Consider the following 15039-nt stretch of genomic DNA (forward strand, 5'->3'; position numbering starts at 1 on the left):
CAGTTATCACATCCTTTATAATAGTCTCATATTTTCCAAACTACTGATGCTAGGTGAACAGGCCTGTAGATCCCCATTTTCTCGCTCCATCCTTTCATAAATAGTGGGATTGCATTTGCTACCTTTGTAACCGTAGGAACTGTTCTAGGATCTATAGAATTTTGGAAGGTGACCAGCAAAGTATCCACTACATCGACAGCTATTTAATGACTTTTGTCACTAAATTCTAAGTATGAAAAAAGATAGGAAGAAGGTTGTGTGGAGCACTGGCACAGACCATTTGCATGAAATAGCCAATGAGCTGCAATTTCTATGTAATTCAGAGAAATTCTATGTTCTCTATGCTCAAACTTCTCTTGGAACCTGTTCTCAGGTTTCCATTGGTTGTCGCAGAATAACCACGATAGCCCAAAAATTGTACCATTTTTATCAGGGATGTGGAATGATAAATTACTACCAAACCAAAGACAGAAAGATAATGAGGGACAACCATAAGTTTGCCCAAATATGTAGACTTAAAGAATGGGCTTAAAGGAGAAGAGAGAGGCAAAGAAATGGAAAGGTATGGTAGAGGAAATTCCGGTTAAGGATTTCCAGAAAACTGAAGACATGCGTTCCAATAGTGGAGTCAAATGACTGGGGGAAGGGAAGCACAAGAAGCTATGGGCAGAGATAAGAAGAGATTTTCCTCTATATCCCATTGTGAATAATTTACACTGCATATCAATATTTTAACCATTTTAACTTATTTCCCGAGGTCAAGGATTTTGCAGTAGTGTTTCATTTCAGAATTGTTTTAGAAAACATTTCAAATACTGTGGAGACAAGTAAAGTTGTTTTGGGTGGGAATTTCACAGTTTTGGGTCCATGCTACTGCAGTCTTAGTGGCAATAGTAGAATGATGAAAATCAAGGGTGTGTTATCAGCCAGAATTGGAGAAATGTAGAGATAGAAAGGACACGGACATGTGAGGATATGAACACAAGGGTGAGAACTTTAAATTCAAATCGTTGCTCGATGTGGTACCAATGTAGGTCCATGAGCACAGGGGTGAAGGGTGAACAGGACGTAATCTGAGTTATGATGATGGCAGTAGGGTTTTAGATGAGCTCACATTTACAGAGAGGGGGTGGAAGATGGCACTTGAAATATTCAAGAATAGCAGTGGCAAAGACATGAATGAGGGATTCAGCAGCAGATGAACTGAGGAATGGATGGCGATGAGTAATATCACAAAGATAGAAGTTGGGGGTCTTGGTGATGAAAAAGATGTGAGGATGGATCTCAACTCAGGGTCAAATAGGATGCCAGCTTTGTGAACCAGTCCGGTTCAGCATCAGATAATGGCCAGGGATTGAAATGCAATCAATGACTAGGAAACAGAGTTTGTGGCAAGACCCAATGGCTTCAATCTTTCTAATATTTACCTGCACCCTGAGCTGTGATGAAGGAGCTATTAAATAAATCTTAACTTACTTGTTCTCATCACAGATCCTAACAGTGAACAGAGTGTTCCAGCCAACTTCTTCCCTTAACTATCACTACCAGAACCAGGAACATATTAACTGGCCTTTCATCTCTGCGTGCTTTGTGGGGCACACAAATTTGTGTGCGAATTGGCTGTTTTGTTTGCACACACATAAAGAGTGACTGCACTTCAAAAGGGTTTAATTGCTTATGAATCATTTTGAAACTTATAAGGTGCTATATAAATGCAAGTTCTTTTATTAGCCAGGAATGTGTTGGAGTTACATTTAGTCCTACAATGTTAGTTGATGTCAGGCTTGTATGTGTCATAGGCCATTATGTATTACTCCCTTTTACACTGCCAATTGTTTGAAATTTAGATGATATTGAATGGAATTTACACCAATCAGCCTGGCACTGTTTATAGTTAACATTTTCTTTGAACTCGTACATACATTGGACAGGGATCAGATTGCAAGTCTGACAGCATATGCTCGCATTTTCCTTTAGGGAGATAAATGGCAGACATTAGAATCAGACCATTGCATCTCAACTCTAATCTCCATGCTGCATAGTCTGATAACTAGCATCTGGATGTCAGTATCTTTTTCTTCCATTGAAACTATTTTCTTCCAGCTCTGTTCTCCCCGCTCTCAGATGCTGGATAATGGTTATGCCAGCAACTTACCCAAGTGGTTATACTTCATGTGGGAGTCACAGTAATGAGTGCCGTCAACCTCCTGTATTCTTTCCCTGGATCTGGGCTTCACTGGCTAGGCCAACATTTATTGCCCATCCCTAATTGTTCTTGATAGCAGAAGATAGCACAGCTAGTCCTATCTTCACCCACTGTCAAGAATAAATGAAGGAAAGGAGAAGAAAGAATGAAAGATCAAAATAAAGAATTTGGACTTTTAGATCATCTTTCATGACCTCGGCACGCCTGAGAGCACTTTACAGCTGACAATGTACTTTATCAAGTGTGGTCACTGTCATACTGCATGCCCCAACTCAGGCCTGAGTTACACTGTATGGTTTGTGCCATCGTGACCATTTTCAGATTATATAAGCAATATAACGTCACTGGTGTGCCAGAGGCTAGTGTGAGACTGACACTATGACACATGCATTTTTAAAATCTAATCTGGAAGCAGAGCAAGAAATCTACATCACTCAGAACATTTACATTTATAAGTGTATACAAACTTATGTAGTTTGAAAGAATGTTCTTCATTTTCTGTTTCCAGCTGTGGCTGAAACAAGGATTTGTAATTTTAGATTTGTTTATGTATGGTCTGCGGCACAGACTGACAAAGGTGTCAAACTACCTGTCCCCAAGATTTTTTGCCTTGCGGGTGCAGAAAACGTATTTGTTTTCTAATCTATTTCTATCACTAGTGTAAATGAAGCAATGCTATTACCTCAAGCTATTGGCCTAGATTTTATCTCCAGGCAGGTTTTGAATGCAAAGGAAAACAAGATTTACAATTACATAGCAGCAGTCACAATCACCAGACATCTCAAAGTGCTTTATGGTTATTTACGTACTTTGTGAAATGTACTCAATATCGTAATGTAGGAAATGTGGCAGCTAATTTGCATACAATAAACTCCGGCAAACAACAATGTGATAATGAGAAAGTGATCTGGTTTTATGATGGTTTTTATGAGCAATAAATATCAGCCAGGACACCGAGGCTAACTGCTCTTCTCCAGAACAGTAGGGCAGGTCAGGCCTCTGTTTAATGTCTCATTCAAAAGCTGGCATCTCTGACATTGCAGCATTCCCTCAGTACTCTACTGGAGTGCCAGCCTGGATTTTGTACTCAAATCGTGGCGCAACATTGAATCCATAACCTTCTCACTCAGAGACGAGAATGCTCCCAGCTGACACTTGCTACATTGCAGTTTGACTTACATTTTTCAGGCTTTCATTCTTCTGAACCACCTCTAATGTTTTTAAAAGTTATTATTGATTCATGGGCTATGAGTGTCACTGGCAGGGTCATCATTTATTGCCCATAGAAACTTGAACTGAGTGGCTTGCAAGCCCATTTAAGAGCCAACCACATTGCTGTGGATCTGGACTTTCATGTGGACCAGACTAGGTAAGGATGGCAAATTTCTTTCCCTATAAGGAATGAGTGAACCAGATGGGTATTTATAATAATCAACAATGGCTTCATGTCAGCATTAGACTTTTTGAATTCAAATTACACCATCTGCCATGGTGGAACTCCAACCCAAGTTTCAAGAGCATTACCTCTGGATTACTGGCCCAGTTTCAACTTTGCTACACCATCGCCTTTGCTTTAATTGTGCTAGGAATTTTGGTCTACTGATACAAGCTATTTTCTTGTGCTTTGCCCAAGTAGCCACCTTCACAACCATGTGCGGCTTTACAATTGGGCAGCATCCTGTTCTCACCCGATACAACCTAATGGAAGTCACTGAAGATTGATCAGGAACAGCATTTGATTTTTCATAGCAGCATTGAGGATAAAACAAGTGCTGGAATTTACAGCCTGGCTGACATCAGGTTAATCAATATAGACTGGGGATCAGACTTGGGACTTTAGTTATCTACATGACTCACTTTCATTCTGGAGAGAGGAGTTTATGATCAGGGCCATCGCAGAACTGTGGTTAAACCTTCCAGTCCTAGGTTTCTACAGTTGCATGAAAAAATGCACATCTGTTTTCTGACCTACACCATCTCAAAAACTCATGGTAACCTAACCACCTCTGAACTTCCCGTTACTCTCTCTGTTATTCTTCTAAGCTGAACACGCCATTCAGAACACAAAAACTGACACAATCTAGAGTTAGGGCAATTTTGACTTTGAGTGATATTGTAAAGCAGGTGATATTGATTGAGTTGCCTCTTCTACACTGCGCTTACTTTTTACTTCTATTGAAATTAGCAGTAATATAACAACAACTTGAATTTATATAGCACCTTTAATGCAATGAAACACCCTAAGGCTTTAGGAAATAAAATATGATACCAAGTTGCAGAGGAGATCTGAGGACAAATGATCAAACATTTGGTCTCGATTTTAAGGATATCTTAAAGAAAGAAAGCGAGGTAGAAAGGAGGAGAGTTGTAGGGAAGGAAATTAAGAGCTTAGGCTGGTAGATCCCGAGAGGCCGATAGATCCCGGGTAAGATTGCTGAGATAGCTTTAAAACCTACTCAGGCACTTGCCGTTTGGTCACACCTCTTTTGGATGGGATTCTGATTCCGACACTTTGCGGGACTTAGGTATAAGAGAAGGAATTGGTAGATGTTGAGTCTGGAGAAGGGTGTGTAGATAGCCTGGGTCACATTGAGATCCAAAAAGATGAGGTGTTGGACGTCTTGAAAAATATTAAGGTAGATAAGTCCTCAGGGCCTGATGGGATCTACCCCAGAATACTGAAGGAGGCTAGAGAGGAAATTGCTGAGGCCTTGACAGAAATCTTTGGATCCTCACTGTCTTCAGGTGATGTCCCAGAGGACTGGAGAATAGCCAATGTTGTTCCTCTGTTTAAGAAGTGTAGGAAGGATAATCCAGGGAACTACAGGCCGGTGAGCCTTATTTCAGTGGTAGGGAAATTACTGGAGAGAATTCTTCGAGACAGAATCTACTCCCATTTGGAAGCAAATGGACGTATTAGTGAGAGGCAGCATGGTTTTGTGAAGGGGAGGTCGTGTCTCACTAACTTGATAGAGTTTTTCGAGGAGGTCACAAAGATGATTGATGCAGGTAGGGCAGTGGATATTGTCTATATGGACTTCAGTAAGGTCTTTGACAAGGTTCCTCATGGTAGACTAGTACAAAAGGTGAAGTCACACGGGATCAGGGGTGAGCTGGCAAGGTGGATACAGAACTGGCTAGGCCATAGAAGGCAGAGAGTAGCAATGGAAGGATGCTTTTCTAATTGGAGGGCTGTGACCAGTGGTGTTCCACAGGGATCAGTGCTGGGACCTTTGCTGTTTGTAGTATATATAAAAGATTTGGAGGAAAATGTAACTGGTCTGATTAGTAAGTTTGCAGACGACACAAAGGTTGGTGGAATTGCGGATACCGATGAGGACTGTCAGAGGATACAGCAGGATTTAGATTGTTTGGAGACTTGGGTGGAGAGATGGCAGATGGAGTTTAATCCGGACAAATGTGAGGTAATGCATTTTGGAAGGTCTAATGCAGGTAGGGAATATACAGTGAATGGTAAAACCCTCAAGAGTATTGCAAGTCAGAGAGATCTAGGTGTACAGGTCCACAGGTCACTGAAAGAGGCAACACAGGTGGAGAAGGTAGTCAAGAAGGCATACGGCATGCTTGCCTTCATTGGCCGGGGCATTGAGTATAAGAATTGGCAAGTCATGTTGCAGCTGTATAGGACCTTAGTTAGGCCACACTTGGAGTATAGTGTTCAATTCTGGTCGCCACACTACCCGAAGGATGCGGAGACTTTAGAGAGGGTGCAGAAGAGATTTACCAGAATGTTGCCTGGTATGGAGGGCATTAGCTATGAGGAGCAGTTGAATAAACTCGGTTTGTTCTCACTGGAACGACGGAGGTTGAGGGGCGACCTGATAGAGGTCTACAAAATTATGAGGGGCATAGACAGAATGGATAGTCAGAGGCTTTTCCCCAGGGTAGAGGGGTCAATTACTAGGGGGCATAGGTTTAAGGTGAGAGGGGCAAGGTTTAGAGTAGATGTGCGAGGCAAGTTTTTTACACAGAGGGTAGTGGGTGCCTGGAACTCGCTACCGGAGGAGGTGGTGGAAGCAGGGACGATAGTGACATTTAAGGGGCATCTTGACAAATACATGAATAGGACGGGAATAGAGGGATACGGACCCAGGAAGTGTAGAAGATTGTAGTTTAGTCGGGCAGCATGGTCGGCTCGGGCTTGGAGGGCCGAAGGGCATGTTCGTGTGCTGTACCTTTCTTTGTTCTTTGTTCTTTGTTCTGTATCCCGTCAGGTGTAAAAGCTGCCGGGAAACCCGTGGGAGGCCTCTCCCGGGATCCACCGGCCACATTGCGCTCTCGCTCAAGAGCACGCAGCTGATAGATTGCGCCCAGACTGTGGGAAGCTGGCCAGAGTGCGTGTGAATAGTCAAGACTGGAGGTAACAAAGGCATGGATGTGGGAGGGGTGGATGGGCAATGTTTCAGATGTAGGAATGGGCGGTCTCAGTTACAGCATGGGTATACGTTTGAAAGCTCATTTCAGGGTCACATGTGGCACCAAGATTTCTTTTTTTTTAAGGGGCAATGTAGCATGGCCAATCCACCTATCCAGCACATCCTTTGGGGTTGTGGGGGTGAGACCCTCGCAGACACGAGGAGAATGTGCAAACCCCACACAGACAGTGACCCGGGGCCAGGATCGAACCTGGGTCCTCGGCGCCGTGAGGTAGCAGTTCTAACCACTGCGCCACTGTGCTGCCCCGGCACCAAGATTTCTAACAGTGTGGTTCAGCCTCTGCCTTGGGAGTGATGTTTAATGGACAGCTGAATTCATAATGTCAGTTTTAGATAACCACCAAAATCCAAACTCTATACAACATGCAGAAAACTCAATATTGTAACAGACTCAAATGCACGTGGAGACACTTAATAGGTTACATGTAACAATCAAAGTCAGGGCTAACATTTTGATTTGTCTCTTTATTTCAATACATTTTGAATATTAATGTAGTGAATTCTGTTGGCATCATGGGTAAGATGGGTTATTGCGACCTCCATCATATTGTTTGTTTTCACCCCTGCCCAGCCCTGTGCAGCTGAAATCCTCCAGATTTGATTGTTCTAATGAACCATGGCCGGTCTCCCATATTCCATCATCCTTAAACTTGAGATCATTCGGAACCCTGCTGCCTGTGTCCTAACTGGCTCCGCATGCTGTTCACCCATCATCCCCGTACTTGCTGACCTAACCTAGCTCCGGGTTAAAACTGTCTCGAATGGGAAGAGATGATGAATAAAACTTTAGACTGTTTTATTCATCATGAACCTACCATGAATTCTGGGAGGAATAAAAACATTTCAACAAAGTCTGTTCCATTGTTTGAAACCAGATTCCTCTACTAGCTAGTCTTCAATCAACATTCACACACACGCTTTTCAGCTGAAGTCACTGGACGGAGATGAAGAATATGAAGAATTGCCTGATTCCTTCCCCTTTCCCTTCTCCAGGCCAAAGACACAGAGGCCACATTGAGTACCCCAAAATCAGATGAGCAGAGATGAACGAACACAACACAGACCAAGAATTATAATTAGGATTACTTTGAGTGGCACAGCACCCACCACACATTTATCAACAGAGTTGTTACTATACAAGGGGATGAAATTGCCCTTTATTATAATAGGAATGAATGGAATGAACTTGTGTGAAATTCCATGACTGGCCTTTAAAAGAAGATATTGATATGCCTATTCTAAATGGGTTAACATCTAGACTAGAACATCAAACAGAAGAATTTTGCATGACATGTAAGCACATTTGTAACTGATAATGCACAATGCAAATTCAATTCATTTTTCATTCAGAAATTTGACGAGTACAGCAATCAACAAAGAGCCGGCAATTTGCTAAACTTGCTGAGATTGTACTCTAAAACTGGGAGATGCAGTAATCGTTAGAATATAACCCGCCATGAAAAATCATACTATGATAGTTCTTGTGGAAACTAAACAAAGAGAATATTTTAGATTTAAAACAATTTACTTTTCCCATGAACTGTAAGCATCAAATCTGAAATACTTTATGCTTAGATGTGAAGGGAAGGAATCCTTTTCATATTCTTATCTTCTTCCCACAGGCTTGCTATGCTGACAAGAGAGAGATGCCAGGCAGACAGAGCACTCCACAAAGCACTCCCTCTCCTTTCCACAACACATGGAGCATCAGCTGAACAGCCAACAGACAAGATATCTCGCGAGTTGACAGCGCTTTCTGGAGGGGGCAATGGACAGGATGACAGACACTCCAGCACAGTGTCATCAGGGCCAGCCATCCTTCTGTGTTGAGAGACTACCACCTGTTGAGAGACCCTAACAGACAGGACAGAGGGACACAATCACCTCTGATCGGGTCTCAAGTGTAATAATTCTGCACTCTGTGAAAAGCATTCTTTTAAAATAGATATGTTGGGCTGGAATCTCCGTTTCAGTGGCTAAGTGCCAGCAGAAATGGAGGATTCGTGGGCATTTTCCGACGCTAAAATCAGCACCGACCCCTTACCGATTCCAGGACCGGTGAGGAGCTAGCAGCGGCACCAGGTGAAACTCTCAGCTCCGGCGCCGGAAACGGCCGGAGAATGGCTAGGTCCATGGCAGCGCATGCACACGACAATGACCTGCAGCGGTGACGCTGTACAACATGGTGCCGGCCGTGCACGGACCCAACCCGCCAAATGCGACCCCACAGGCCACTCGCTGACCACCTCTGGCCACACACCACCAGTCCCTCCAGGCCTTGCAGAAGCCTCCCCCCCCCCTCCCCCCCGCCCAGCCAGCGACACAGATCCCAGCCGAGTGTGGCAGCTCCGGACACAGTCCACATCCGCCACGCCCGGTTCCCAACCGTTCAGACCACACGTCAACCGCGCGGTCAAGAACTCAGCCCATCTGGGGCGCAGCATCGTGGGAAGGCCTGCCGATGACGTGCCAACCGTGGGAAGGCCTGCCGTGTCGTCTCAACGGCGTGCAATGCAATGATGTCATTTTGGAGGGGGCGGAGACTGAAAAACTGGCATCAAACAGGCGCCACACCCGATTTGGTCATCAGAATGGATTCTCTGCCCGATCGTTGATTACGATATCGGTGTTGGGCAATGGAGAATCCTGCCCGTTGTGTTGAGATATCGGTGAGGTTCATAAGGCTGCATTTATTGCCCTGAGGGTATAAAGAGGCAACCACACAATGTTGGCCTGCCATCGCCTGTAAACCTTCCAAAGGGGAACTAAGGATGGGCAATAAATGCTGGCCTAGCCAGCATCACCACATCCCTTAAATTAATCATTGTTTTACCAGATCAAGTAGAAGTGGGAAGTTCCTTTTCCTGATTTGATAAACTTTTTTAAAAATAAATTTAGAGCACCCAATTTTTTTTTTTTTCCTAATTAAGGGACAATTTAGTGTGGCCAATCCACCTAACCTGCACAACTATGGGTTATGAGGGTGAAACCCAGGCAGACACAGGGAGAATGTGCAAACTCCACACGGACAGTGACCCAGGGGCGGGATTCATACCAGGGTCCTCAGTGCCGCAGTCCCAGTACTAACCACTGCGCCACATGCCAATCCCGATTTAATAAACTTAATGCCCCATCACCGTAAACTCTTCCGGCTTTAAACCCTCAGAGGTCCTGTTCCTCCAATTCTGGCCCCTTATTTATTCCCAATTTTAATTGTTCCAAATTTAACAACAATTCCTTCAGCTACCAAGGTCCTAAGGTAACATTGATGCAATACAAACAGTGGTACGATATAATTAGAAGATAAATTGTAATATCCCGCACAGGACCCACGGGATGGGAATTCCTGTCTGCCCTGTGCTCCTTGCGGAGAATGAGCTCTCCCACTAGGAGTGGGGTATCTCAATTACCCAATATGTAAGGTCTGCCAATAAGGCACTGACCAGGAAGGAACACAGTAGGGGATCTACTGTAGATATCATTTGTATAAATAAAACTTTGTTCTTATTTTACTCGGTGTGGACTCCCTGTGCCCTTATTAAAGAAACATTTGTCATTTTGAGTTGAACTGTGCATCTGCTCCTCACCTGAAGTTGTATCATTTTCACATAAATGATGGAGACACCATTATCCTCACTGTTATTTTGACAGAAAAGTTTGGCCTGTTTATCTTTTAAAATTTGCATAGTTGTAACATTTTGGTCTCTTTATTAAAAAAGGATATGATTGCATTAGCAGCAGTTCAGAAAAGGTTCACTTGACACATACCTGGGATGGAGGGGGGTTATCTTATGAGGACAGGTTGAACAGGCTGGGTCTGTATCCATTGGAGTTTAGAAGATTGAGACGTGATCTTACTGAAACCTTCCTAATCCCGAGGGATTTGGCAGGGTGGATGCTGAACAATTGTTTCTCCTTGTGGGAGACGAGAACTAAGGAACACAGTTCAGAAATAAGGAGTCTTCCATTTAAGATGAAGATGAGAGGATTTTTATTTCTTTCAGAGGCTTGTGAATCTCTCTTCCCCAGACAATGGGAGAGGTGGAGCCAATGAGAATTTTGAGGCAGAGTTAGATAGATTCTTGACTAACAAAGGAGTGAAAGTCATCGGGGGTAGATAGAATGTGGAGTTGATGTTACAGTCAGATCAGCTATGATCTTATTAAGTGATGGAAGAGGCTCAAAGGGCAGAATGGCCTACTCCTGCTCCTAGTTTGTATGTATCCTCTCCATGGATAGATTAGTTGATAAATGAGGAACTGAATCATACATGCTGGACAAGTCACAGCTTCAATCCTTGATATGTGTTGGCTTACCTCATTACTGTTGAGATCGTGTTAGATGAGATTCAGCTAGCCTCCACACTTGTGTATCATGGATTGGGTAAGACAGCTAATCTTTCAGCTCCCATGTCTGTTACTGCGGACGCTTGATGTTTGAATTGAGTTCTGATGTGATGCACACTATTGCTGAACAACTTACTGGTGCTTACTGTCTAACCGCACATGTAACATGCAAACACGTGACCAAAGGTAGCCAGTTCCCGTGGAACTGTATCCCAGGAAGAATTAGTGCCTTCTGGAAAACAGGCAAGGAAACCGAGGCAAAAACAAAAACAAATGGCGGTATGGTGGCACAGTGATTAGCACTGTTGCTTTACAGTGCCAGGGGCCTGGGTTTGATTCCAACCTCAGGTAACTGTCTGTGTGGAGTTTGCACGTTCTCCCCATGTCTGCGTGAGTTTCCTCCGCTTGCTCCGGTTTCCTCCCACAGTCCAAAGATGTGCAGGTTAGGTGGATCAGCCACACTAAATTGTCCCTTAGGATGGGGTTACAGGGTGGGGGATTGGGCATACTTAGGGTGGTCTTACAAAGTGTTGGTGCAGACTTGATGGGCTGAATGGCCTCTCTTTGCACTGTAGGGATTCTATGATTCTATGAACTTAGAATTCAGGGCAAATAACGTTAGTTATTACACTGGGACAGAAATCCACTCTATTCAACAAGAAAGTGACAATTGGCTGAATGAATAAAGAGTTGACATAATGCGCTACTTTGTCAACCAAATAGAAAGCAAATTCAGAGTTTAATTCATTGTTTATGCTGAGGCGGTGAACACAGAGTCTTACAGTCTCTGGAAGTCAGGGAAGGGAGGAATAAAACATTTTCCAACAATTTCAGTGGGATGATAACTGTGCAAGAACAGAATGGGGGTTACTCGTGATGTCTCCATATTTAACATCCTATTGGTAATGAGTAGCCAAACCTGGAAATGACGAGTGGCAATTCTGACAGGACTACGGTTGCCGGAGCTCGTGGAACTGTGCTTTTGTGAGAGCCAACATGATTAGGGAAGACAGGAGAGAATTAAGCCCATACTGCTCTTTAAATGAAACCTGGACGACATAAAAAAATCTAGAATTCTGCAGGCAATTGTTTTCTTATAGCCCTGAAATGGAAGACACAGAGGCTTAATTGGTATACAGTCCTCTGGGACATGGCCAAAGCATCTTCATCTGTTGTTAGTATAAACAAAGGAAAAAGCAATCCCTGATTGGCAGCATAGCCTTCTGCGTCACATGGCACCAAGTCCATATTAATTATCTGCACACGATACTCCTGCTACTCGTCGAGCTCATCAGAGATGTTGTTAGCATCTCGGATCCTTGCCCATTAATGGCAATGTCACCAGAAGCCAGATCCTTGCAGGCAAAAGCTTGAACCAGCAATTGCTAAAAGAAAAGTCTTGCATTTATATAATGCTTCATAAAGTTCAGGATCTCTCAAAGTGCTTTACTGCAAGTTGCTGTTGTTTTTATTGCCTGTGATGCTTCTCGTTGCCAAATAGCCATTGATCCTCATTGTTTAGGCTCAGGAAATTACACAAGACCATTCAGACAAGATTGTCTGATTATGAAACTGAATCCCTGCTAGAGTCAGTGTCTTGAACTAAATAAAGGATTAGCAGAGTTGGGATTTAAAAGAAGTACAATTGCATGATGTCATTCAAACGAAATGGCAGAATGTACGCTATAAATCTCACTTGACATTATTGTATTTGATTGTCTGCCCTGCAACTTTATCAAGGCACAGCTCAGCTGGTGGCATGGTGTGAAGAGCTGTGACGAGACTTTAATCCACAGGAACCTAAGGGCCTTGTATGGGTCAGGAGTGTGAGAACACTTAAGGGTGCTGAGTGAGCAGGAGATAGCATGAAGAGGGGATGTGCATGTCACTCCACTTAAGTGTAATTTATCTCTGGACTAATTTCTGGGTCATCTGGTCACAGTGGGCAGGTGAGTTATTTCGAAGAATGTTCTCTGTGCATTGGGCAATTTTTCTTTAAAATGTTCAACTTGTCAGTTCCAATGAGGAGGTGTGAGTGAATGGACAGTCAGCATCATCATACATTACGTGAAATTATGTGATCTGCTACCTTGGCAAAAAATTTACCCTGATAGCCAACACCTTCAGGAAAGTGGGGCAGGAGAAGACTCTGAAAGATGGGGGCAAAAGAAAGAGAAAGATGAACAAACATTTTTCTTTGAGATGAAAGGCCTTGATATTGGCAGGCACACACGCTCCAGCTTGTTGCTGCCAATAACTCTCGCTCAAAACTGAAGAACAAACAGACTTTCTTTCTGAGTGGTCAGGCCGCCTGACATTGTGCAGATGTTAATTTTCAGCTTTTGAATTGGGACATTGGAAAGGATGTTAAATAGAGAAGCATAGACAAAACTGTGATGCAGAAGGGCAGCGCGGTGGCACAGTGGGTTAGCCCTGTTGCCTCACGGCGCCGAGGTCCCAGGTTCGATCCCGGCTCTGGAGGCTGCAGAACTCAATTTCAAACTCGCTAATGAGATTGAAATGGATGATAATGAGGTCTGGTCAGATTTTCGCCATTTCTGGGGGAGAACCTGATCTCCTCGCCAGGGGGAGTGGGCCAGGAGACTCCAGGTTTAATGCCCAGCAAGGATCGCGTTTTGCGCTCCATGCCTGGGGCCAGCCGGAATCCCCACTAGGGCTAGCGGCTTTGGAAAATCACCCCCATAGTGCCATGCATGATTTCAGGATGTCCCAATGTACATTTGAAATGTAGTCATAGCTGTAATGTAGGAAATACAATAGATAAAAGCAAGCTCCCATAAACAGCAATATAATAATGACCAGATAATATATGTTGGTTGAGATAAATGTTGGCTAAGATTCCCCTATTCATCTTTGACATCATGCCATGGGAGTTTCTCCACACATCCATGAGGCAGACAGAGCTCACATTGACATAGAACATAGGCTCGGGATTGGACCCAGCACCGTAAGTTGAATTTTACGAGCCTGGTGGATAGGGTCAAGGCGAATCTATTGAGATGGGACAGCCTTCTACCACTGTTGACAGGCCAGGTGCAAGCTGTTAAGATGGACATTCTGCTGTGGTTTTAATTTTTATTTCAGTGCCTATCAGTCCTTTTGCTGAAAGCAATTTTTATGGGGGTGGAATGGTTGCTTTTGTCATTTGTGTGGGCAAGTAAGGTGACAAGGATTAGGAGGATGGTACCTACAGAGGGGGTGACAGTCAGGGGGCCTGGCCCTTCTGAAACTGATGTATTATTATTGGGCGGTGAACGCGGAGAAGGTGCAGAGCTTTAGCAGGGAGCCAGAGGCTTTGTGGGTGAAGATGGAGGCGGGCTCCCGCAGGGAGTACTGGCAACAGCACCGCTCCCATTTGCCCCAGGGAAATATTCGAGGAGTCCGGTGGTGGTGGCCACGTTAAAAATTTGGAGGCAATTCAGGCAGCACTTTAGGTTAGGGGCGGGGTCAAATTGATGCCAATCCCAGGGAACCATGGATTTGAGCCAGCGAGGATGGATATGAGGTTTCGGGAATGGATGGAGTGAGGGGTGATGGAAATGAGGAACCTATTTCTAGAAGAGTGGTTTGCGAGTTTGGAGGAGTTTGGGGAAAAGTTTGGGATTCGCGGGGGAGGATTTTAGGTAAATGCTGGTGCGGGATTTTGCAAAAAAGTTTTTTCCGACTTTTCTGGTGGCACCCCCCTCCTCGATGTTGGCGGGGGTGCTATCGGTGATGGGCTGGAGGGGGGGGGGGTGTCATCTCGGTGATCTACGGGAGGACTTTGAAGGAGGATATGAGTCTCTGGAGCGGGTTAAGCCCAAGTGGGAGGAGGAGCTGGGGATGACGCTGGAGGAGGGGTTGTGGTGTGAGGTGCTGCGGAGGGTGAATGCCTCAGCCTCGTGTGCAAGGCTGGGGTTGATACAGCTAAAGGTAATATATAGAGCGCACCTGACGAAGTCGAGGATGAGCCGGTTGTTTGAAGGCGTGGAGGATACTTGTGAGCGATGTGGGAGGGGCCCGGCCAATC

The sequence above is a fragment of the Scyliorhinus torazame genome, chromosome 21, assembly GCF_047496885.1.
Source record: "Scyliorhinus torazame isolate Kashiwa2021f chromosome 21, sScyTor2.1, whole genome shotgun sequence".
Lineage (NCBI taxonomy): Eukaryota > Metazoa > Chordata > Chondrichthyes > Carcharhiniformes > Scyliorhinidae > Scyliorhinus > Scyliorhinus torazame.